The following is a 26,227-nucleotide window of genomic DNA, read 5'->3' as shown; positions in this document are numbered from 1 at the left end:
CCATCGCTCTTGACTGCCGCTGCAAAAAGCTCTCGTCCTTGGCGCCAGAGGCTCTGCCAAGCCCAGAGTGGTGGCAGGGAGGGGGCTGTATGCTCAGAAGCAGGAAGGAGGGGGGAAAGGGACTCTGGGGCTTCGGAAGAGGGGTGCCGCCTCCGGAGGGGGTTCCTGCTTCTGGTATGGGGAGCGATGGCAGCAAGAGGGAACAGCCTGTGCAAAATGCCCTCACTTAAAAAGATCACACGGTCATGCAAGAGGAGTCAGTGTGGTGCAGCTGTTAAAAGTGTCAGACTAGGACCTGGGGGACCAGGGTTCAAGTCCCCCCTTGGCTGTGAAACTCACAAAGGTGGTTTTGAGCTCAGCCACTGCCTCTCAGCCTAGCCTGCCTCACAGGGCTGTCGTTGTGGGGATTAAATGAGGAGGGAGAGAACAGAAATGCAGCAAAGATATTAATAAGAACCGGAAGCACATGGGCAACCTGTTTGCAGCAAGGAAAATGCCAGGCCTCAGGCTGCAGGAACCTCAAGGAGGCCAGCCGGGGAGAAACTGCTGGCCTTGGAGCCCCAGCAAATCTCAAGTCAAGGATCAGGGTGCCAGGGGACACTGGGACTTACCCCGGGGCAGAAGGCTTTGCATTTATTTGGGAGGGCAGGACGGAACACATCCTTTGATAGGCTCCAGCTCACACTGCAGACTAGTCTTATTCTTTTATCCTCTGTCCTCCTAAGGTGCAGTTTCAAAACACACCAAAATTAATTCAACACATGTAAATTAAAACATTCAAAAGTATACTAAAAGCCGTAAAACCAGGAGACGCCTAAAAACACCAAACACAGCTGAGACGAAAGAGGAATCCTAGGACTGTAGAGTTGGAAGACTATATTTAGGAATGAAGCTGAGGCTCCAGTACTTTGGCCACCTCATGAGAAGAGAAGACTCCCTGGAAAAGACCCTGATGTTGGGAAAGATAGAGGGCACAAGGAGAAGATGGTTGGACAGTGTTCTTGAAGCTACCAGCATGAGGGAGGCAGTGGAAGACAGGAGTGCCTGGCGTGCTCTGGTCCAGGGGGTCACGAAGAGGCGGACACGACTAAACGACTAAACAACAACATCATTTAGGAATCCTGCTGCAAGGCTTTATTTCACGCAGGTCAAAGACCCAGTTTGGCAAAAAACAAACCAACAACCCCCACACATTTGCAAACACACACAAGCTGGCAGCCTCAACGGGCACCTCTGGAGGCTTCACCTGGGGCAAAAAAAGCAGGCAGCGCCCCCACCCCTGTACTTATAGCTCTGCCTGCCAACAGCCATCTCTGGATGGGCTTGAACCACCAACCTTCTGGTTAACACACAGACCCATTAACAGAGCAAGTCTCCAGCTGGCACCCAAAATGCCACATCTGCCTGGCACACCCCACCCTAAGCAGGCCTGTCCCCAACAGGGACCTGCTGTACCTCATGCAGGATGGGACCTGGGAGCAGAGAGCACCTTGCCTGAATTCTCTCATCCTCAGCTCCCCCTCTGTGAAACAGGAAAAGCAGCAGCAGGCCTCGCAGGGCCGTTGTGAAGAGGTATGAGACCAAGAGATGCCACTACTTGCCCTGCTTCCCTAGGGCAGCTGTGCCCAACCCAACACACCACATTTCCCCTGGAGAATGGCAGCCTCTAGACATGCAGTTCAGCTGCTGCTGAGACCACTGGTCCAGCTGGCCCAGTGCTGCGGGCTCTGACTGGCAGTGTCTCTGGGAGAGAAAGCAGAAAGGGAACTTGGCACCTTAGCCACAAAAACGGCAAGCTGCGTTCCTCAACCGAATCCAAGGGAGGAGGCCCTGGGTCAGCAGTAGCTCATCTGCTTTGCATGCCAATAGTCCCAGGTTCAACCCCCAGCTCAAGAGAGCTGCTGCCAGTCAGTGTAGACAACATCTGCCTCCTGCCAATGACTGTGGCAACACAGCTGCCAGCCTTGGCTAAACACAAGCAGGATCACCTGAAGTCAAGCGGCTGCCCAGCTGCCAGGTAAGCCTGTCTATGAGTAGAAGGAGAAGGCTGGCAGCATTCAATGAAGCTGGACATCTCCACGGAGCACAGTTAAACTGCAGAACTCCCTCCCACAGAAGGCAGTGATGGCTTTAATGTGGGAATGTCCAGGGATGCAGGAGAGGATATATTGTTTGATTATAGCCTTTCCAACTTGTGTTAACAAGTTGCACAATTTAGCAGAGTAACATTCCCCTTTTTAAACTTGCAGCGGATGCGTTTGCTCAGGCTTGCTAAAGCCTCTATAAGAACTGTTCTGGTATTTTCCCCTTATTCCCTCATAAAAGATAAGACACAACACAGTTACAGATAGGTAGCCGTGTTGGTCTGCCATAGTCAAAACAAAAAAAATTCCTTCCAGTAGCACCTTAAAGACCAACTAAGTTAGTTCTTGGTATGTGTAAGACACAACACAGTCTTCTATAAAAGTATTAAAAGGTTTACTCACACATCATTCTGTTCACAATAGGATCCCAGAAGGCAGACTTAGCTTAGAAAAGTTATATGCACCTGGAAACTATCTCATAAGGAGACAGTCCCTTTGTCCTCTCTTGGCTAGAAGCCAAGAGGGCATCTTTGGCTAAGCAGATGTTGCTTCTTTGATGCATGTAGTCAGAGAGAGAGAGAGAGATGGCTGCCCTGCCCTGTGCTTTTGTTATTACCTGCACAGGTGAGGCCACACCCACCTCTAGTCACATGCAGAGGAAGTCTGTCCCAGTCCAGAAGGAAACAGGAAGTTGACCTGCTGACTGGACAAACATTCCTCCCCATGTGTAAACATCTTCACTCTAGGAATGTTGTACTCGACGGCTCTTGTGTTTCACATCCCACATTTAAGAGAGGATTGGACTAATTCATGGAGGAAGAGAGGGCTATGAGTGGCTCCTGGCCAGGATGCCTATACTCTGTGCTCCAGAGTTGGAGGCAACGATGCTTCTGAACCCAGTTGCTGGAAACTGCGGGAGGGGAGAAGCCTCTGGTGGTTGGATCCTGCTCACTTGCAGATTTCCCATTGGGGCATTTGGGTGGCCACTGTGAGAACAGGATCCTGGACTCGATGGGCTACCATTGGCCTATGCGGCTGCAGGCTCGTCTTTTGTTCTTACATGGCGAGAGCAGGATTGCTGCTGGGCTCCCGGAGTGGCGCTGAGTGCTAAGGGGAGCGGTCAAGACATCATTCCCAGTAGGTCGCGCCAGAGGGTTCACATCCCCACTGGGGGCAGTCACTGCCTCTCAGCCTAAGCTCCCTCGCAGGGCTGTTGTGGGGAGTAAATGAGGAGGGAGAGAACCATGGATGCCTGGGAGAGAAAAGGGGGGGTATAAAAGAACCAGGCAGAGGGCCTTCTGGGTAGTGGCGCCTCCCCCCCCCCCGTGAAACACCCTCCCATTAGATAGCAAGGGGATAAGTAACTATGCAAGCTTTAGAAGACATCTGAAGGCAGCCCTGCATCGGGTTTTTAAATATTTAATGTTTTCTTATATTTTTATATATGCTGGAAGCCACCCAGAGCTGGGGCAACTCAGTCCGATGGGCAGGGTACAAATAATAAAATGATGATGACGATGAAGGAAATCAGTTCCTTGCTATGGAAATTGTTGAGCTCAGCTCTCTGGCATCAAACAACTGTGAACATCTGCAAAATGCGAGAACTAAAAGGAGACTGTTGCGTCTGCAAAAAGTGACCCGGGCTGAGAAGGAAGCTGAAGGAGAGGCCTTCATCAATAATAAACAGACTTGCCAAAAGTGCCATGCAAATTTTCGATTTGCCCAAGTGCCACACAAATCCTCAGGGGTCCTGAATAACAGGCCTCTTTATTGTGTCCATTTCACAGACAAAGAGACGACCCACGGAGTTCTTGCTGCAAGGGGGCTTCCTCCCAGGCCAAGACCACGCTCAACCCACACTCTTTCCAGGGTCAGGGACCTTATTTTTATTCACAAAAACGTTTCTCTGCTACCGCCTTAGCATAAAATCTCAGGGTGGGGAACAACAACACAGCATGAAGCCTCATCGGAAAAGAAGCAAATCATCACTAACGCGATGGGGGGAGAGTGGTCGATTTTACAGAGCTGCACATTTTTGGAAAGTAAGATGCTAACAGAGCCCGGCTCCACGCTCGCCCCCGTGGGAGGGGAAGGAGCCCTTCCCGGCTCGGGGCCTGAAAGCCCCCACCCAGGCCGGCCCCTGTCCCCCCCCCCCTGCCCACCGAGACCCTCCCCTGCCGGGAGGAGGCGACAATAGCCACCCGGAGGAGGGCATCCCTGGACCCCCTCGATACCACCCGGGCAGGAATCCTGGGAAGAGGCTCCCAGGCCTGCCGCCCCCTCCCCAGTCCCAAATCTCCTTTCCCCTCCATTTGTCATATCCTGATGCTGCTCCCCTCTGGAGAAGAAGAAAAAGACGCACCGGAGAGACCCCTCGGCCAAAGCGCCCCCTCCCCTCCCGCGTCAAGCTCCAGCCTGCGCGCCCGCTCTGTCCGCCCCCCCCCCGCCCCCCCCGCTCTTCCCAGGCCGCGCTCCCGGAATTTGCGAGAAGAAAATGGTGCCTGCAGAGGACGGCGAGCGGCCGCCGCCTCCCCTTCCCCTGGCGAGGATGTCCCGGGAGGGCGAGGAGGCGCTGCAATGCACCTGCTGCAGACCCCGCGCGGTCCCCGGGATGGGGGGGGGGTCTCCAGCTGCCCCGGGGTGGGCGGAGGGCATCCCTCAAGCTGCGCGGCGAAGCAGCTGTCAAAACTCCCGGCGCGGGGTGGGGGTCGGAGGGCTGCAGCAGGTAGGGGCTCCAGGAGGAGGCGGCCCCCCCATCCTCGCCCTCCATCCCTCCGCATCCTCCCTGCCTCCATTGTCTCCGCCCCCCCCCCCCCCCCGCTTCCAGGCAGCATCTCTCGCTCGCTTTGTCTGGCGGCAGCGCCGCTCCCTTTGCAGGTGAGCCTGGCCCGGAACAGGGAGGGTAAAGCCCCAAGGCACGACCCCCTCCAAACCAAAAAAAGCCCCCCACTCACTAAATAACCATCCCTCCCCCCCCCCCCGCCGCCGATTGCAGCAGCAGCAGCAGCCACACCCCGAGTGGCGGCGCACAAAGGCGAGGATGCCCGTCTCCACTACCCTCGGGGCTCCGGACAGGCAAGCGGCAGGACGCCTGGGTCCGGGTCCAGGGAGGCGGAGGGGGGGTCTGTGTGTAAGCCTGGTGCCCGGAGGAGCGAGTGCGGCCCGGGCCGGCTCCGGTGGCCCCGCGGGCCGAGTGAGGACGTGGCACGGGCCACCTGCGCCCCCGGGAACCCCCGCGCTGCCCGGCTCACCTGGGGCGCCCGCGCTCCGGGGGGGGGGCAGGCGGGCGTCGTCCGTGGTGCTGCTGCTATCGCTGCCTCTGCCGCCGCCGCCGCCGCCGGGCTCCGCGCTGCATCCCTGGCAATGCGGCGGCGCTGCGCAATGCCCGCTCCGCCTCCCGCGCCCGTGACGTCGCGCCCGGGACCGCGGCTCCGCTCCTCGCGCGCGGGACACCGCGCAGGCCCCGCGGGACCAGACGGGGCGGCGGCAAGAGGGCAGCGGGGAGGGGGTGCGCAGTCCGGGCGAGGAATCGCCGGCCACCCGCCCCCCCCCCCCGCCTGCCCTGCCGGGCGCGCGCCGTCGCCTGGGAAAGCGAGATGTGGCCGCCAGCGCGGGAGAGGATTCCCTTTGGGGCCCCTGGGGGGGGCGCTGGGAGGAGGGCCCCCACCGCACCCCAGCCGTCGCGCGTCGCTTCCATCAGGATGTCAGAAGTGCCTCGGATGAGGCCCCTCCAGAGCAGCCTCCTGCTGTCAAAGAAGCCAAATATCCCCGGGCATCTGGACCGACTGCCCCTGGAGCTGGTGGTTCCCCCAGAAGCTAAGAAGCGTCTGTCGGGTCAGGCCAAGGGCCCCCCTAGTCTGGCACCCGCACCTCGCAGGGGGCAACCAGCAAGCAGCATTGGGGCACATGGGAAGGAGAAGCAAAGAAAAGCCGCCTGGATGAGGCCCTCACCATGCTCAGCCAGATGCTCTTAAGGGATCTGAGCACAAAGGATCACACACTGTCCAGCTGAAAGGGACGCCAAGGGTCATCCAGGCCAACCCCCCTGCAATGCAGGGATCCAGCTGCAGGACTAGCCTGATGTTCATAGATGGTGCATAAAGAACCACGAGAGGAGGGGCCCCCTGCTGGAAAGGACCAAGCAGGGCCATTTGCTTGCAATAACAACAACAACAACAACAATATTCCCCAGCCACTCTGGGCAGCTCCCAACAGAATATTAAAAACACGATAAAACATCAATCATTAACAACTTCCCTAAACAGGGCTGCCTCCAGATGTCTTCTAAAAGTCAGATAGTTGTTTATTTCCTTGACATCAGATGGGACGATGTTCCACAGGGCGGGTGCCACCACCGAGAAGGCCCTCTGCTCCCCCCCCCCGCTACACAGACCCAGAGGCCTCTCAAGCAGCCCCAGAGGTGGCCTGATCCACACCCCACAGGGCCCCCCCCCAGCAGCCTCTTCCTCAAATTCTGGGAGGGGTGGGGGTAAATGTGTAAGTGGGCACATGGGGGTGAGCGCCAGGAGGGGTCGGCCTCAGGAGCAAGAGCCCCAGGAAGCTCTCTCTGTGGGCAGAGGTGGCCTGGGGAGGGGAGGGGTGGCAACAGATCTCCAAGGGGTTATTTTTAACACTCCCTCACATGTGAATGTCTGTTGCATCCAGGGAATGAAAATAGCCTGGTGTGGCACGCCCTATTTATGCCCTGGCGCAGCAGAGTCCTGCATTCACTGGGGGGTGGGGTGGGAGGAAGATAATAATAAAAACAATTATTTTATTATTATCACCCATCTGACTGGGTTGCCTCAGCCACTCTGGAGGGCTTCCAACACGTATAAAAACATGACAGCTTCCCTATACACTGCAGAGCAGGACCAACCCCCCCCCCCAGCAGTTTTGAATCCCCCACAAAAGCACAGGGGATGGGCTGGAAGGGGCCATCAGGGGAAGTTTCCAGGGGGCAGCCAAAACCGTGCAGGGAAGACTGAAACAACTGAGCTGCCAGGAGGGAGAGCAAACCGGAACTTTTGAGAGGGGGGTGGGGGCCTGTGCTAGCTGGTGCCCATTGGGAGGGTGGAAGGAGGCCAAGAGCAGGGGGAGCAGCCAGAGGGTGGCATTCAAATAAGTTTGACTCAGAGTAGGCCCATTGAAATGAATGAGCATGACTATGCGATGTCTCAGGGGTGAGTGAAAATCTATATCGGGAACCGGGGGGAGTCAATATCTACATTCAAATCTGCTGCCCCTGTGGATTTATTATCACGGTCACAGACCAGTTTGGGCTCACTTACAATATCAGGAAAATCATAAAACACAACAGGAATACATTAAATTGCAATTGGGTATAACAGAGTCAATACAGATATTGTTGTTGTTGTTGTTTAGTCGTTTAGTCGTGTACGACTCTTTGTGACCCCATGGACCAGAGCACGCCAGATATACAGATATACAGATATAGCGGCAGTTAGAAATATATATTAAATCTTGATCACTAAAATATAACCTAAAATTGTCATTTAAAACCTTAATCATTTTGGTAGTAGCTGGTGGGCCCTCGCTGGCTGGCTGCGAGGAAGGGCTAGCTAAGGGTGCCAGGCCAGTGCCTAATGGAGCAGCCATCACTGATCATGGCACACAGCCTTCCGGAGCATGATGTGCTGAGGTTCAGGGGATGAAAAGCTGGGAGTGGATCTTGGGAATCTGGGTCCATGACACTGAAATGTGCAGATCAGGCCAATGGCCCTTCACCCTTGCCTCAGAGTGGGCAACCAGATTCCACAAAGAGAAGGCCACAAGCAGGATTTGGGCACAGGGCTCCTCTGCCCGCCTGCATTTTCTGCCAACCGCATAGGCTCTCTCTTCCGATGGGAAGAAGAGCGAGCCACCTCCCGTGTCGGAGATGCCAAACACTATCAAGGCCGCACAAACGACATGCAAAAGTTTGCTCACGTGCGCAACAAGTCCTGGCTGAGTCCTAAGATTCTTGTAATGAATTCTATGATCCAGGGGAGTTGTCGCCAAGGAAACGAGCCACAAAGCACCGAAACCTCACAAAATATCAACAACACAGTAAGGAGGTGAGCAGAGCTCTGCAGCAGCAGGTGGATGAAGCCCAAGATGCCCATTCAGTCTGGCATCTTGATCTGGCCACGGCCAACCAGGTGCCCGTCCTGGGAATCCTGCAGGCGGAACAGGAGCAAACCAAGAGTCCTCTGCCCTCTTGCACCAGCAGGCATTCAGAGGCAAGCAGACTCCAAGAATGGAGATGACTAGTAGCTCCTCCTGAGTAAATGACCGTGAGAAAACAGCTCCTCCTGACACAGAGAGATCCTCTTTTACACATGGGGGCTTTGCAACCTGCGGACCAGCCGAGATCCTTACCTAGTTTTTCAGTCTGCCTACCAGACAGTTGATATCAAGCAGGCAGCAGAAGCAGCAGGCACCAATTCTCTCTCCTCGCGTGGCATGTTGTTTGTGAAACCTTCCAGGGCCTTGAAGATGCCGTCTCCTCAGAGGAAGAGCAACGCAGAAAACGCAAAGGAGACAGAGGCAGCTGCTGGGAAAGAGGAAAACTGACCAGGAATGCCCCAGAGATGGGCGTCTCTCCTTGATTCAAATATAAATGCCCGCACACACTAAGAATGTCCTCTAGGGTATAAGTGACAGAAGGCAGCACCTGCTTTCCAGGTGCCACCCATCACTCCTGCCCTCCTGCTTGCAGGTAGCAGCCCCTGAGGGAGCCCTCAGTCCTGGCCTCCCAAGAGCCTCCAGATGCCACCTGCCTGACCCACAGAAGCCCCTTGGGGGTGAGTGGGGGGCGTGTTCTGCTTGGTTCAGAGGAGCAGACCAGATATAACCAAGGGAGGGCCATTGAGCCAGGGGCCAGATCCTGGCAGGTGCTATGCATGGTTCTGCAGCCAGCTTTCCTCTTCTCTTGGCTGCCTCCCCTTTGCAGTCTGCAGAGCCTCTGCTGGCCACCAAGGGAGCAAAGCCTGGGCTGCTGAATGAAAAGGCCCAGTGTCCGTGCAAAGAAAAGCTCCAAGGAGGGGCCTGGCACAGACGCGGCTCGGGTCACGATCCCAGGGGAAAGGGCCAGGGCAGATCTGCTCTGCAGGCTTGGGCTGAATCCGCCGGCTGGCAAAGCACCACCTTTGGCAAGACAATTTGCCTGGCTGAGCGAGGGCCGGGCCATTCTCCCCAGTGCTGTGTGGCCACCAAGCCAGAGATCTCCATGGCCCAAGAGAGAGGCACGGCTGGTGTGCACAGACTCATCTTGGCTCCAGGCTCTGGCTTCCAGCCCTTTGCCTGGGCGCCTCCATCTATCTTTTGCCCACCTGCAAGTGGCTCCACCTGATTCCTGGAGGCGCCAAGGGAGAAGAGAAGGCCTGCCTGCGCCAGAGCTTGACTGGAACAAACTCCCGTTGCAAAGCCCAAAGCATCACACTCTTCTTTTCCATAACGGTGCATCCAAGAGGTGGGAGCTCCAAGTTATCCAAGGTGAAATATCTCCCTTTCCTCCTCACACTGCAACTCTTCCAGGAAGGCACACACTCTTGACCCAGGGGCTGAGATGAGGCCTTCACCTCCTGAACCCTTTCAAACAGGCGGGATTCCTTTCCGCTGAAATTCCTCAACAAATTCCTCTGTTCCAAAGTGTTGCTTCTTGTCCACAAAGAATCATTAACATGGTTTAACCCCCTCATAAAACAATTTCCTAAGAGCTTCTATTCATTGCTATTGTGTTTATTATTCGACCAAGGTATTGTCTAACTTAATTGTTATTTAATAAATATGTTAGCTGCTTCTCAAGATAAAGTATTGGTGCAAGCTGTCATATCATGTCTGATAAAATCCGCTAAAGGCATATGTAATATTGCAATAAAACACTTGTGCCATAAAAAGTAGGAACAACAGAAATCACAGCAGCCATTTAAACAGCCCCCCCCCAAATCAAAAACAATCTGGAGAAATCACAGATCACCCCCTTTTTTCTTTTCCTTCTTTCTTTTTCTCTTTTTCTCTTTCCTCCCTTTCTAGTTTTGCTCCCACATTGCCTATAACAAAAAAGTCTCAAACAGACAGTAACTGACCTATATGAAGGACTCTATGATTTGAAAACAGAGATACAGAATGTGCTTTTGTTACTTATGGGAAATCTTTCATTGAAAACACATTTAAACTAGTAACAGTAATAATCAAGCCCCCTAAAGTCCAGGGCCAAAGCATGTCCCACAGCATGTGTTGGATGGAAACATTTTCTGAGACAGGTTCATGGGTCCCCTGAAGGCTCCCGAGGACTGAACCCCCTCCAGACCACAAGTATTGGGGAGCTGAGGGAGGGAATCCCTTTGGGAGAAGGGCGGAAGGCACCTTAACAGAATCCCTGTCCTCTCTCAGGTACTCAGCACTGGGTAGAGAGACACCCCAAATCCGCTGACTGCTGGACTTGCCATTGGCCAGGCAGATGCAACTGGAGAGGTCCCAGGCCCCTGCTCCTGCTGCTTCTCAAGGTGCACAGATATTCCAAGGAAACCCTGCACATCTCTCTCTCCCCCCCCCCCCAAATCACCCTGCCAGGTTTCCATCACACCAGCCAGGCTGCTTTGTTCTTACCCAAGGCCTTTCCATTTGCTAACCGGCTTCCAGCAGAATATTAAAATACAATGATTCATCAAATGTTAAAAGCTTCCCTAAACAGGGCTTCCTTCAGATGTCTTCTAAAAGTCAGATAGTTGTTTATTTCTTTAGCATCTGGTGGGAGGGCGTTCCACAGGGCGGGCGCCACCACTGAAAAGGCCCTCTGCCTGGTTCCCTGTAACCTCACTTCTCACAGTGAGGGAATCGGCAGAAGGCCCTTGGAGCTGGATCCCAGTGTCTGGACAGAACGATGGGGGTGGAGATGCTCCTTCAGGTATACTGGGCCGAGGCAATTTAGGTCTTTAAAGGTCAGCACCAACACTTTGAATTGTGCTTGAAAACGTACTGGGAGCCAGTGTAGGTCTTTCAAGACCGATGTTATATGGTCTCAGCTGCCACTCCTAGTCCCCAGTCTAGCTGCCGCATTCTGGATTAGTTGTAGTTTCCGGGTCACCTTCAAAGGTAGCCCCACATAGAGCGCATTGCAGTAATTGAAGAGGGAGATAACCAGATCATGCACCACTCTGGAGAGACAGTTTGCGGGCAGGGAGGGTCTCATCCTGCGTACCAGATGGAGCTGGGAGACGACTGCCCTGGATACAGAATTGACCTGCGCCTCCATGAGCAGCTGTGATTCCAAAATGACTCCCAGGCTGCGCACCTGGTCCTTCAGGGGCACAGTCATACCTCACCTTATTCTCCAAGGAGCTTGGGGTGGCATATATGGTTTTCTCCCCTTCCTTCTTTAATCCCCGCAACAACCCTGTGAGGTAGGTTAGGCTGAGAGGCAATGTGAGTGGCCTCCAAGGGAGCTTTATGGCTTACTATGGGGTTTGAATTCTGGTGTCTTCTGGGTCCTGGCCCACCACTCCTGGAATCTTAGAATGGTAGTGTTGGAAGGGACCCCGAGGGTCCTCTAGTCCAACCCTCTGCAGTGCAGAAATACCAACTAAAGCTTTCTCGGGCAAACAGTCACCTGACCTCTCCTTAAAAGCCTCCAAGCAAGGGGACTCCACCACCTTCCAAGGGAGCCCATTCTGCTGTGAGCATCTCTTACTGCCAGAAAGTTCTCACACCACCCTGCCCCCTGGAAAAAAAAGTTAAGGTCTTATATATATAATAAATGTTCCTAAATGTACCAAGCAAACATGTACATAAATATATAAACCACATGTCTGAAGCAGCTCAGGAAAACAGCCCAGAAACCATTTTGACTCTCAAACTGACCAAATGTTTTCTCTGCAAGATCAAGGAAAATGGAAAAGCCTCCCCATTGTCTTTTCCTTCACAAAGCCTGTCTTAAGGGTGTGTCTGTGTATGAATAGGGTGAGCCTGTGACCTGGCTCAGGAACTAAGTATTTATCATTACAAAAGAGTGGCCAGGCGCCCCAGGGTATCCAATCAAGTGAGCATTAACAGGTCACCTGCCAGACAGGAGGTAAACAACGCACTCAGATTTCTGGCAAACAACACGCTCAGATTTCTGCTGTAGACCGCCCTTTCTGTGATGTAGGTATGATGTTTCTGGGGGTGGTCTTGGACAGGGCAGGGAATTTAAAATGTCTATATAAGGGTGCGCACACCTTTGTTCTGGGCCCTCCTCCTTTCCTGCGTTTTGGGGGAGCACCCTGTTGCAACAGATCACTAAAGATCAGGCTCACGAGCTGCTTTGCTTCTCCATATTCTCTGGTTGGCCTCTGTTCTTTTCTCCGACCGATGGAGAACCTGCAAAGGACTCTAGAAGGGCTCTTGTTTATTACACCCCCTTCAAGCTAAAGGGGGTGGGTGTCTGCAAGGCAGGCTGAGAAAGGGTGAGCGGAAGGCGAAGTCCAAGAGGAAAGGAGCCTTGTGGGGTGTGGCGAGTGTCTGTTGCCGGAAGATAGGGGGGCTGGCAGCTGGTATGCCTGGGAGGGACTGAGAGATCATGGTGGGTTTGCAGCTCTTCTGCCTCTCAGAATAGCCTGTTATGCGCAGCCAAGGAACTGGAACAGCTCTGCCTATAAGGACCACTTTTTCTGGCCCATTAAACATCCCAAAGTAAAACAAGGGGAGGAAGGCTTGACTCACCCACAATTTGGGTGAACGGGACTCCAGAGGGAGCAGGCCCTGAACAAGGCGTCATTATATGCAGAGCTTTGGGAGTTCTTGTTTCCTGACCTCACCTGACCCCACGCTGCCCTGCCAGTTCGCCTCCTTTCCAAATTGGCTCAGACAATGACCAGCTTGTTTCGCCTTTCCTGTTCTGGTCAGGATCAAACAGTAATGAAGATTTGGGGGGAAGCGGTTAGGCGGAGGGTCTAGTTTAGGACTGGTGATGAATCTCAGGCATCCCAAGGACTGAATGTGGCGCCCGGACCTCATGCTGGCTCTCCTCTGCAGTTTCCTCGAGTGATTTGTATTGCAGGCTTTGTACTGTATGTTTTAAAACACTGTTGTACGTTTCCCTTCATTTTCTTGTGTTATTTTTTTGCATTCGGCTTTGGGTTTGTTTTGGGGGTTTGTTTGTTTGTTACAATCAAGCTATGTATAAATTTTATGGGAGAGATAGACGATAGATAGAAAAATATCACAACCAGTTCTGCCTCTGCCCTTGACCACCAAGGTGCCCAGGGGGGAATTGCAGCCTTTGGGCTGACAAATGTTCCCTGCCTCAGTTCATTCTCTTTGCTCTTTCCCTCCGTCCTCCAGTTAAGTGCTGGGCCTACTCAGCCTGGGAGCCTCCCTTCCTTGGGGTGAGCAGCATCCTTGAGATGGGGAGGGTGCCCTGGCTGGATGAAACTACATTGCCCAGCATGCAGTGCTTTGGAGGAATCAAAACAACGCTCCCTGCTCATACGTGAGCCCCGTTGCATACTGGGTTATGTAGTTTCCAAAAGGCAAACCAACCTCTGTAGAAGCAGCCAGAAGCTGGTGGATAAAGACGGGAGCCTCGTTTCCATGGCTTTGCCACTGGAGGGGGCGAGTGGGGAGCAAGATGTTGCCATGGCATCCCATTTTTCCGCCTCTAGCTCTCCACCCAGCTCCAGCTGATGCACATCTGCAAAGCTCTGACTCAGCTGAGCAGCTCAGGCAGAAGAAGCACAGGGGAGGAACTGGGCCAGTGTGAAAGCAGGCCGCCTTCCCAGGCCTGGCAGCCAGTCAGTCTCTCCTCTCTCAGCCACGTGCAGCCACATGTGATCCTGGCTGGCTGGACCCGCCGGACTAGCAGGAGCCATGCAAAGATCAGCCAGCCAGAAGGGCCATCTGCATCTCTCTGACAAAAACTGGAAGACGTTTCATAGAATCCTAGAACTGTAGAGTTGGAAGGGAACCCCAGAGGCACTCTAGTCCAACCCCCTGCAGTGCAGGAATCTCAGCTACAGCTCTGCTGCAACCTCCAGTGAAGGGGAGTCCACCACCTCCCGAAGGAATCCACAGCTCTCACCTGCCCAAAAGTTATTCCTGAAATTTAGTCGGAATCTCCTTTCTGGCCACTGGAATCCAGTTGTGGGCAAGAGGTAATGTGCAGCTGCACATGGCCTCTGGCCTGTCCCTCTGGCTTTACCAGTGCCGGATTTACTTATAAGCTACACAAGCTCTAGCTTAGGCCCCACTCTCTTGGGGGCCCCCAAAAATTTTTGAAGGAAAAAAACCTGGATGTACATTTCCAAAATATAAGATAAAAAACAAATAAAATAAAACCTACATACAGTTAGAGCTTAATTATTATTTCAGTATTAATATACTTCTTAATTGTATTTCAGTTCAACAATTACTTTGATAAAATACATATTTTGTTATGTGCAAATGGTTAGATACCCATTACATCCATAAATTAGCATATAGCATATACAGTGGACCTTCGGCTTATGTTACCTTCAGGTAACATAACTTTCAGGTTGCGAACATGGCAAACCCGGAAGTGTATACTTCCGGGTTTCGCTGTGCGCACATGCGCAGAAGCGCTCTATCATGCCACTCATGTGTGCAGAAGCAGCACCTCTTCTTATGAAATTTTCAGGGTGCGCACGGACCCCTGGAACAAATTAAATTTGTATCCGGAGTGTCCACTCTATTCAACACAAAAAACAGTGACAATTTGTTGTTGACAAAGGACAGCTAGACATACAAAGGGTCCCATTACCTTCAGGAGCTGAGGGCCTCATCAAACCTCAATCCAGCCCTGGGGTCTACTCACCCCACACCTTGACTTTCCCATGCAGACCTGGTCTGGCTTGCATGCCAGAAGACTGGTGAGGAAATGGCACTCTGCACCTGCTCAGAAACACACTCTCAGTACCGACCTCTTCTGCTCCAGGGCTAAGCCCTTCTTAGGACAAACCATCCTGAGTCAATCCCAGCTCTGGCCTGAGTCACTTCCTCCTGCCAACTCCCTAGAACTGGCTCTGCTGAGTCACATGGAGAAACTGTTTAGACCACAGTCCAAAACCTTGTCCAGGGGCTGCCTCAGGATGCTGGAGATGGAACCTGGGAGCTTCTGCCTGCCAAGAGGAGGTCCATCCACTGAGCTGAGGCCCTTCCTTGCCGGATTCCAAAAACTCAGAAATCTACCAGTCTGCTCCTGGCTTCAGGTAGACTGCCCCCGAACACAGAGGCTCCATAGCTGCTGATAAATCCATCACACATGAAAGTTTGTTTGGTAACAAATGTGCATGTGCTTATTGCTCATCGCCCACACTTCTCTTCGGGTGACACAACCTCATCCCACTGTTGGCCTAACAGGTTTCCCCAGGGCTCAGGCAGCAATATTCAGCACCTGTGAAAACGGCAAACCTTCCTTTGGACGCACCGGCTACCAGGATTACTGGGTGGCGCAAGCCTGGCGTGGATCTCCTTTGCCATAGGAGGCTTGTGCACTGATCAGTGTTAAGTGTCGGACTTGGACCTGGGAGAGACTGGGGTTCAAAACCCCACTCAGCTATGAAGCTCACTGGGTGACCTTGGCAAGTCACCACCTCTCAGCTCAACCACTTTGCAGCGGAATAGACTCCCTTGGGAAGTTGTGGACCCTCCTTCCCTGGAGGTCTTTAAGCAGAGCTTGGATGGCTACCTGCCAGGGATGCTTTAGATGTCCATCTCCCAAGAGACTGTGATCTACTCCCACTATAAAAAAAACTGCCAGTGATCTACCCATAGGATTGACAAAAAGTTGCTGAGCTTTTTTTAGGAACCCAAAGTTATTGAGCTTTCTTGGGGGGGGCGTATCTCGCAATTTGGACATCCTGTTGGACATCCCAGCTTTACTTGATATTCCTGCACTGCAGGGGGTGGACTAGAGGACCTTTGGGAGACCCTTCCGACTATGATTCTAGGGTTTTTGTGGGGATTAAATAAGGAGAGAGAGAGGAAGGAAGGAAGGAAGGAAGGAAGGAAGGAAGGAAGGAAGGAAGGAAGGAAGGAAGGAAGAGAACCATGTACACCACCATGAGCTCTTTGGAGAAAAAAATGGGAGATAGATAGACAGACAGACAGACAAACTGCTCCCACCTACCTGCCCTCCCTGAAACGCTACGGCCTCCGCCATTCTGCTGACTTTTAAAGATTTATAAACCATTTAATTATTGGAAGGCTGTGTGCACAACACATGTAGCCTCCTTTCTTAATTGGGGGCGGGTAGAAGAGAAACATGGCCGCGCCCTCCCCCCTACCTACAGATCCGTAAAGGGCCCTTGCCAGAAATATCCCTGGCAAAGGCTCAGCCAATCGCGATCCTGTGGGAAGGTGCGCGCCTCCACCTGCGTGACGCTTCCCTTTTGCTGCGCTTCTTAGTCAACGCTCGGCGCACATGGGCAGCAGCTGAGCCAGGCAAGGGCCGCCTCCCCCGTCCCCCCCCCCGGGCTCAGGACCCCAGGATCCCCGCCCCCCGGCACTCACCCGGCGTCAGCCTCCTGCCCGGAGACCCTCCGCGATTCGGCCCCAGTGCGCAGCCCCGAGCAGAGCTCCCTCCAGCCTCCGAAGGCTGTCCCGGGCGGGCGCGGCGAGCGCAGCGCTGCGCCCTGGAATGCCAGCAATGCATGCTATGCCCGAAATATGACGGCAGCCTCGAGGAGGCGCATCGGGAGCATCAAAACAAGACACTCCCCGGCGGCTGCAGGCGGCGCGCAGCTTCGGAGCGCGCAGACAGCCGACGGCCCGGCTGCGCTTCAGACGCGGCTGGGTCTCCTAAAATTAGGCACGCGGTGGAGAGAGAGAGAGAATTTCCCCCTCGCTCGTAGCATATCCCGGAGCTCACAGTCGCCCCACGAAATGAAGCAAGAGGCCAGAAACGAGGGATTTGCGCGGCGCTCAAAACCGTGGCCACCTGCAGCCCTTCCTTCCGATGGCATCAGGATGGCAGTGTCAGTGAAGCCCTTCCTTCTCCTGGCCCAGTGCCGGATTTACGCATAAGCTAAACAAGCTATACCTTAGGGCCCCACTCTAGGGGGGGGACAAAAAAAATTATGTGGACAGTGTGGATTACTATGGTGATACTGATATTATATAAAAATGCATTTTATTAACTACAGTTGCATTGCACAGGTTATAACACTTAATTTCATATTAATAAAGCTATTTACAATTATTAGCAGTTTGCATCATACATTTATACCAATTATTATTTCATGTTATAGCAAGTTTCTAGAGACGAGATTATGAGTCTTTGTAAACTGTGTTTCTAAAGGAACTTTTGTTATTGCCAAATGCCAATGTGTTTGCATTAAGTTTTTTTATGAATAAAAAAATCATTTAAAGTTAGAGCTTAATAATTATTTCACTATTAATATAAAGGTAAAGGGACCCCTGACCATTAGGTCCAGTCGTGACCGACTCTGGGGTTGCGCGCTCATCTCGCTTTATTGACCAAGGGAGCCGGCATACAGCTTCCGGGTCATGTGGCCAGCAGGACTAAGTCGCTTCTGGCGAACCAGAGCAGCGCATGGAAACGCCGTTTACCTTCCCACCGGAGAGGTACTTGCACTCTGACGTGCTTTCAAACTGCTAGGTTGGCAGGAGCTGGGACCGAGCAATGGGAGCTCATCCCATCGCAGGTATTCGAACCACCAACCTTCTGATCGGAAAGTCCTAGGCTCTGTGGTTTAACCCACAGCGCCACCTGCGTCCCTCACTATTAATATACTTCTTCTTAATTGTATTTCAGTTTGACAATTACTTTGATAAAATACATATTTTGTGATGTGCAAATGGCTTGAGATACCTATTAGGTCCATAAATTACCATATAGCATATATTCAACACAAAAAAGCAGCGGCTGTTTGTTGTTGACAAAGGACAGCTGGACATAGAAAGGGCCCCATGACCTTCAGGAGCTGAGGGCCTCATCAAATCTCAATCTGGCCCTGTCCTGGCTCCCTCCTGCACCGACCAGGGCTTTGCATGAGAAGAGCCCACCCAGTCCAGCCTCCTGTTCTCAAAGTGGCTGACTAGATGCCTCACCGGGAATCCAGCAAGCAGAATCTGAGCACATGAGTTGGACTTAGGGATATTAGTCCAAAAACAATGTTTTGAATGCGTTATAAACATGCAAAGACAGATGGAGCTAGAGAGCAAAAAAAATAATCAATTCTATTTCCCATAGTGGTTTTTTTTCCTTTTGGTATAATGATTTAATTTCTGACTTATTTATAGCTACCCCCCCCCCCCTTTGTATAGATCCACTCTGGGATTCAGAAGCCTGGTGGTGAAACCAGAGCACCACCATCTTGACTATTAGCCACTGTTAGCCCTCTTCTCCATGAATTTGCCCCATCTTCATTTAAAGCTTTCTGGGTTGGTGTCCATTTCTGCCTCCAGTGGGAGGGAGTTCCACAGGTGAACTCTTTGCGAAGAAGGGCTGCTTTCTTTTATCTGGCCTTCAGCTAACCAAAAACCCTACCCAAAAACATGCTAAATGATCACATGCTGCCCCACACCTCACCCACCCACCCCCCACCTGTGGCTGTGTGGTGCTCGTCATTTGGCAACAAACTTGTCCAGAGATGATGGTTTCCCCCCACTCTGCCCTGAGGTTCGGCTGGCCTTTATTTAGTATGGCATTATTACTATTATATTTTGATTTATACTCCACCTTTCCCCCCTGACAGGACTCAAGGCAACTTACAGATAAAAATAAAAACCACCCAAAATCTATTAAAGCCATCCAAATATTTGCCATAAAACAAAGTGGTACCAGCCCTTTTTGGCTCCTAGCCAGGATGGCTCTTCTGCAGTTGGAGACAGTCCTGCTTCTCAATCCCACTTGCTGGAAACTGTAGGAAGAGAGAGGGATCTTGCGTTCGAATTCTGCTTGCAGGTTTCCCATCGGGGCATTTGGTTGACCGCTGCAAGAGCAGGAGGCTGGACCACATGGGCCATTGGTCGGATCCTGCAGGCTCTTTTATGCTCTTATGAGCCAGAGAGTCTGGAGAAGAGGCTCCTGGGCAGCCTTTTGGCCGGAAAAGACAAAAAGCCTCTTGTTGGCTGAAATGTGCCGGGAGAGCAAATGCTTCCTTCCTCTTGCTGGGATGGAACTGGGCCACACCATGGTTGTCATGGCGACCACAGAACCACAAGCCTGGCCTGCAAGCCCCAGTCAGCTTGTGCCAAGTGTTGTCCCGGCTCATCAAGCAGAACTGCTTCCGCAGGCAGGGCAGCCAGCCCAGTGTTACCAGAAAAATACTGCTCCCTTTCCCTTATGGGGTACCCAAGAGCCCGTACAGAGTACTTATGCGGGTTCACTATTGGTAGGAGAAAATAACAGAGGCCAAGCAGAGAATATTGAGGAGCAAGGCAGCTAGGAAGCCTGATCTTTATTGATCTGTTGCCGCAGGGTCCCCCGCTCACCCCATGGAGGGAGAGAGCAGAGGAACCCATAACATTGGTGTGGAAGCTCTTCTATAGACATTTGAAAATTGCCTCCCCTGTAGCCCAACATACATACATACATACATCACTGAAGGGGCGGTCTACAGCAGAAAACCTGTCTGCCAAGATTACCTGATAATGGTCACTGATTGCTTTTACCTGGGCATCCTGGCCAGTCTTTTGTGATGGTAAATACTCAGTTCCTGAATCCAGGTCACAGGCTCACCCTATTCACACACAGATACGCCCTCAAGACAGGATCTGTGAGCAAAGAGACAATGGGGAGGTTTTTCCCATTTCCTTCCTCCTTGCAGAGAAACATTTGAGGTCAATTGGGGAGAGTCAAAATGGCTTCAGGATTGCTCTCCTGTACTATCACCGGTGATCTCCGGCATTGAATGTGTTGGTCTCGTGTGGGGCACCAAGGAGAGCTTGGCTGTCTGGCTGGTGTACCGACCACCCAGCACACCTGCAGCCACCCTGTCAGACCTGCTGGAGGTGGTGGCGGGCTGAGCCTTGGAGTTCCCAAACCTTCAACGTCCATGCCGATGCCGCTCCCTCCTCACAGGCTCTGGACCTAGTGGCTTCCATGGCAACACTAGGGCTCTCCCAGGTTGTTTTGGGCCCCACTCATCAAGCAGGGCACACGCTGGATCTGATCTTTGGGGCTGGCATAGATGTGATCATGCTCCCTGCTGTGGAAGTGCCATGGTCTGATCACTACGCTCTGAAAACCAAGATAGACTTCCCGCTCCTCCCCGGCTTGGGTTGCGAACCTATTTGGGCTCGTCCGCGAAAACTGATGGATCCTGATAGATTCCGACAAGCCTTGCGGAACCCTGCTCCTCCTGGCGACTCATTAGATGACCTTGTTGAGGACTGGAATAACCGGCTCTTGGCAGCCATTGATGAGATCGCGCCTAGGCGCCCTCTGCGACCCCGTCAAAACCGGGCCCCTTGGTTTACTGAGGAGCTCCGGAAAATGAAGCGGGATCTCAGACGGCTAGAGCGAGTATGGCGACGGACTCGTGACGGAGCCTCAAGAACATCTTATAGGACGCTTATGAAAGCCTATGAGATGGCTATGAAAGCTGCTAAGAAATCTTACTTTGCAGCTTCCATTGCATCCGCTAGCTCTCACCCGGCACAACTTTTTAAAATAATTAGGTCAATAACGTCCTTAGGAGGACAACCAAATTTAAGCACAAATTCGACCCACAGCTGTGAGGCATTCGCGAGTTTTTTTGCGGAGAAAGTCCTGTTGCTCCGCCGTGACCTCCCTGCCAATTTAGATACAGTGACTGAACTGGAGGCCCCTCGACTGACTTCAGGTCCAGTGTTGGACCATTTTGATCGGATACTCCCTACTGATGTGGATAGATTCCTCCAAGTTGGTAGGCCCACCACCTGCCTCCTTGATCCGTGCCCGTCTTGGCTGATTAGGGAGTGTCCAGATGTTGTGCGGACCCCCCCTGGTTGAAATTATCATTTTGTCCCTTGACACGGGGACATTCCCAGGGGAATTGAAGGAAGCAGTGGTGTGTCCACTCTTAAAGAAAACTTCATTAGATCCCTTAGACCAGGGGTCTGCAACCCGCGGCTCCGGAGCCGCATGTGGCTCTTTTACACCTTTGCCGCGGCTCCGGGGCGGATACTAGCGAGGGGAGGAGGCGCATTGTGCGCCCTGACACTCCCCACTGTGATGGGCGCTGTACTGGCTGTGATGTCGCATGGGGGCGGTGCGTGCGTTAGTCACGCACTGTCCCGACGTCACCTTCCCACCCGCTGTCAGATCGCGGCTCTGGAGATATATTTGTTTTAAATGTCACAATGGTTTTGCGGCTCCCAGTTTTTTTTCTTCTTCGGAAATGGGTCCAAGTGGCTCTTTTTGTCTTAAAGGTTGCAGACCCCTGCCTTAGACCTATCCAATTACCGCCCAGTTTCAAATCTTCCATACCTGGGTAAGGTAATTGAGAGAGCGGTTGCTGAACAGCTTGGTAGGTTTCTGGAGGAAACATCGGCATTAGATCCATTTCAGTCAGGTTTCCGTCCTGGTTTTGGGACGGAGGCAGCTCTGGCTGCCCTAACAGATGATCTCCATAGACAACTGGATCGAGGCGGGTCAGGACTGCTGATCCTTTTAGATTTGTCAGCAGCCTTTGACATGGTCGATCATGATCTTCTGGACCACCGCCTTGCAGACGTGGGGATACAGGGCATAGCCCGTAACTGGTTGTGCTCTTTTATCTCTGGTCGGGGACAGAGGGTGGCATTAGGGAGGGAAATGTCGTCGCGCCACTCCTTGGTGTGTGGAGTGCCGCAGGGCGCAATTCTCTCCCCGATGCTTTTTAACATCTTTATGCGCCCCCTTGCCCAGATTATCCGGAGCTATGGGCTGGGCTGTCACCAATATGCTTGTTATGTAGTGAAGTTTCACCCTGGGCCAGCAGGGGGATACTGTATGTAGTTTTCACTCAGGTCTGTAGATAGTTTTCACTCAGGTCCGCGTCAGTTATTTTAGGCGGGAAACTCTGGCCTGTTGTTGCTACAATGTTGACAGCCGGCTGCCTATAAAAGCAGGCCGGCTGAGCTGTTTGCAGTCAGTTCTATTCCAGCTTACAAGATAAAGAGCTACTTGGAGAAATCGCTGTGCCGTCTGTTATGTCAACCCACAACTTAACAATGCTGATGACACTCAGCTCTATCTGCTGATGGATGGCCACACTGACTCAGCCCCAAACACACTGACCAGATGCTTGGAAGCTGTGGCTGGATGGTTTCGTGGGAGCCGATTGAAACTAAATCCTTCAAAGACAGAGGTCCTATGGCTAGGTCGGGATGGCATGGGGATGAGGGACCAACTCCCTTCTCTTGCGGGGGCCCAATTAGTGCCATTGCCTTCTGTTAAGAGTTTGGGTGTAATCCTTGATGCCTCCCTTTCCATGGAGGCGCAAGTTACAGCAACAGCCAAGGCGACATTTTTCCACCTTCGCCGCATCAAGCAGTTGGTCCCTTACCTTTCCCGCCCCGACCTGGCCACAGTGATCCATGCGACGGTCATCTCCAGGCTTGACTACTGTAATTCGCTCTATGCGGGGCTGCCCTTGAAGCTGTCCCAGAAACTCCAGCGGGTGCAGAATGCTGCAGCGAGGCTCCTCACGGGGTCTCTGCCATGGGAGCATATTCACCCAGTGCTTTTCAAGCTGCACTGGCTCCCGGTGGAGTACAGGGTCAGATTTAAGGTGCTGCTTTTGACCTTTAAAGCCCTTCACGGCCTAGGACCCTCGTACCTCCGGGACCGCCTCTTCTGGTATGCCCCACGGAGAGCCTCAAGGTCCATAAATAACAACACCCTAGTGGTCCCGGGCCCTAAGGAAGTTAGATTGGCTTCAACCAGAGCCAGGGCCTTTTCAACTCATGAGACCAGGGCCCTGCAGGATCTGATTTCTTTCCGCAGGGCCTGTAAGACAGAGTTGTTCCGCCTGGCCTTTGGCTTGGAGCCAATTTGATTCCCTCCCTCTCTTTTTCCCCCCTTTCTTTTCCTTCTCCTCCTGCGATGAGACTACATTTTAATATTTTAATGTTCCATTATTTTAATGTTGTATTTTATTTTTGTTTTTAAGTTGTAATCATTCATCTTGTTTTTATTATTGCTTGTAAGCCGCTCTGGGCCCGGCCTTGGCTGGGGAGGGCGGGGTATAAATAAAAAATTATTATTATTATTATTATTATTATTATTATTATTATTATTATTATTATTATTTTGGACCCATAGTTTATATACTTATGTATGTCTTTGCCTTGTAAATATTATATATATATATATATATATATATATATATATATATATATATGCAGGTTTTGGTGTCCTCGGGTGTCTTCCCGTGTAAAAGTTGGGGTGTCTAGGCGACGTTTCGACGAGGTCTCACTCGTCATCTTCAGGCTGGTGCTTTCGGCTTCTTGTTACTGGAACAGAGCGGGATCTCAATGTTTGAGTTCCTATAAATACTGTAGAGGGGGTGTGGTGTCTAGCCTCCAATGTTCTGGGCAGAGAGGAAGTTCCCAGGCTAGTGTGCCTTTTCTTCTTTTGTTCCTTAATTACTTGAGAGATACCTTGAGTGATTTCTTGAGTGATATCCTGAGTACCACTTAGGTGGGTCATTAGGTGTGGATTAGTTGCTAAAGTCTTTGTGTCTTGACCTCTTGAACTTTGTGAAGAGTTTTCCTGAGAAGATGGCTGTATTGCACTTAGTTGTGCTTTGGCTTGGCTTCGTGTATAGGGGCGAGCTGTGGTTTTGTGGCTTGTGTCAGCCAGATCTGTGTAGGGATTGCAGGGGGGTGCAGCATCCGGAGGTGCCACCATGGACTGGCTACTGGATGGTGTCAGTAATTCATCTGTGGAGAGGGTCTGGGTTTGGGTCTGGTGTGGTTGATTGGTGTTGGCGTTCTGTGTGCCTCTGGATCTGGTGTCAGTTTGAGACCTCGTCGAAACGTCGCCTAGACACCCCAACTTTTACACGGGAAGACACCCGAGGACACCAAAACCTGCATTCCTGTACCCGTGAAAATCTACGAAAGCATATATATATATATATATATATATATATGACATTAGAATTCCTATAACACCAGGGAGTTGTGCCTTTTCCCTGAGCATGTCAAGAATGCTCTGCTTCCAGGCCCTCATGGCACGGCAGAGCCTCTGTTGCTGCCCACCCTCCCAGGGAGGAAGCAAAGTGCATTGTCCTCCCTCCTGCCGTCCCCTTGGCTTCTGCACCCCCAGGCACCCTCCTCTTCCAGGCGGAGAAAGGCTTGCCGGGGGTTGGCCTAGATGATCCTGGGGATCCCTTCCAAATCTGCAGGTCTATGAAAGTGGGAGGTTGGCTGGCAGATGCCTGAAGGCCTCCTTTGAATGGAGTGCTTGGCTAGGCCACCCTTTGCCCCTGCCCCAGTTTTTAAGACTGTCCTGTCCTGGGTTAAGTAGCTTTTTGTGACATTTATCAGACCGACTATTCGTAGTAGGGGAACAGGCTTACTCTCAGGTTACCCTTTGCTGCACAAGACCAAATGTAAGAATTCACTGATAAATGTATCTCTGTACTGGCTCACTGGGAAAATTTGTTTTTTGTCCAAGGGAGCCCTTAGATTTCTCTGTTAACAGTTCAAAACATTTTCACCCTGCCTCTTTATAGCTCGAGGCAGCAGCGTCCAGCATCATTGAAATGAATTTTTAAATCCTAAAGAGTCTGCTGCTTATCTAAAACTGTTCATCCCACGCATAATTTGGGGTGCCAAAAGATCAACAGAGACTATCCAAAGCTAATAATAGCAGCCAATTCACAGCTAGAGAGAATGCAAAGTTGGTTACCAACAAACCTATTTTAAGAAGAGTGTCTGTTGGATCAGCTTCTGGCCTTGCGGAAAAAGCAGCAGCAATGAAGCTGACCGGCTAATTAAAAAGTTGCATGTTCTTAAAGTGAGATGCTCAGGAACAGCTGCAGCGGCCAGAGGCAAGACATAAAAACAGGCATGTTGGTGGTGAGTCTGCCTCATGCTGTTACAGGAAAAATCCGAGGGCTCCCTTGGACAAAACAAAGACACCAACCAGGATAACTTGGAGCAAAACAGCAGCCTGTAGGCTTGGCCTTTATTGAACTGTTGCAACAGGGTATTCCCCTCACGTGCAGGAGAGAGGAAAGACCCAGAAGAATAGTGTGCAAGGTCTTATAAAAACTTTTGAAATTCCCCTCCTCTAGGTCTAGCCCACCCCCAGAAAGGAGGGGTTGAGGGAGGCATACATTACAGAAAGGAGGGGCTGAGGGAGGAGTTGGTGGTAACTTGAGTGTCTTGTCACCTGGCTGGTTCCTCCTTCCCCCCTCCCCTTCCAGGAATTTCTAGGAGACAAAGGGGATTTTGCAGTTTCCTGCCCCCTGAGGGAAGATCTGATCAGTGTCCTTCGTTTGAATCCACTCCCATATGCAGGTTCTTTGTGATCTTGATTGTCTTCTGTCTGGGATCATCAGGGTTGGCATGGGCAGGGCTCCAGTGTATGTGCTGAGACAGTGAAGGGATTATGGCTGACTAAGTCACCCCCCTTTGTTAGTTCTTGTCATTGGGAGTAAAATAAAAATGGAACAGTGCAAATCCAATGTATGGTTGATTTTCTATGAATTTATAACAGAAATGTGGCGTATGTGGTGTGTGAGTGTGAAGTTTATACAAACAGAATGATTGGGGTGGGGGGGTTCCTGCTACAATGCCCAGGAGAATAACAGGCTCACGTCACAGAATCAGAATCAAGTATCATAGCAGCACAGAAGGAGCGCCACCCAAACTCCCAGGCACCAGTTATGTCCAGAATCCAGGGGAAGAGGACGGGGGGGGGGGGCGCAAGGGGGTGCAGTTGGAAGTGGGGGCTCTTAAAACCCACCCACCCTCCAGGCAGAGCTGCCAGACTTCAGATGAACCAGACAGGAAGGCTATTTTAGGCCAAGAATGAGCTGCTGACACCCCCCCCCCCAACCAAAGAGGAGGAGGGGGCTGCCGTCACCCTGGTGTTAATTTTGCATAAAGACACACAAGAAGTCAAACTCTCTCATTAAGTAAGTGATGCACCAACTAATTCCAGAGCATGGCAAGAGGGCTAAAGGGTTCCTTAGTTTGTG

The 26,227-nt window shown here is 52.0% G+C and overlaps 1 protein-coding gene across 2 annotated transcripts in view; it reads right to left on the bottom strand.

The window, feature by feature from the left end:
• The window catches only part of RUSC2 (RUN and SH3 domain containing 2), a 54,238-nt gene extending 37,410 nt beyond the window's left edge, over positions 1-16,828 (bottom strand). Inside the window, exon 1 of one of the 2 annotated variants that reach the window (XM_083702557.1) lies at positions 16,596-16,828. The gene's annotated coding sequence lies outside the window, so the exon portion shown is untranslated. The remainder of the gene's footprint in view (positions 1-16,595) is intronic. The other variant, XM_083702555.1, reaches the window with a different exon arrangement.
• Positions 16,829-26,227: the final 9,399 nt, after the last annotated feature.

Source organism: Podarcis gaigeae, assembly GCF_964106915.1.
Source record: "Podarcis gaigeae genome assembly, chromosome: 11".
Taxonomy (NCBI): Eukaryota; Metazoa; Chordata; class Lepidosauria; order Squamata; family Lacertidae; genus Podarcis; species Podarcis gaigeae.
The sequence above is the reverse complement of the archived record's forward strand: the minus strand, read 5'-3'. Positions and strand labels throughout refer to the sequence as shown.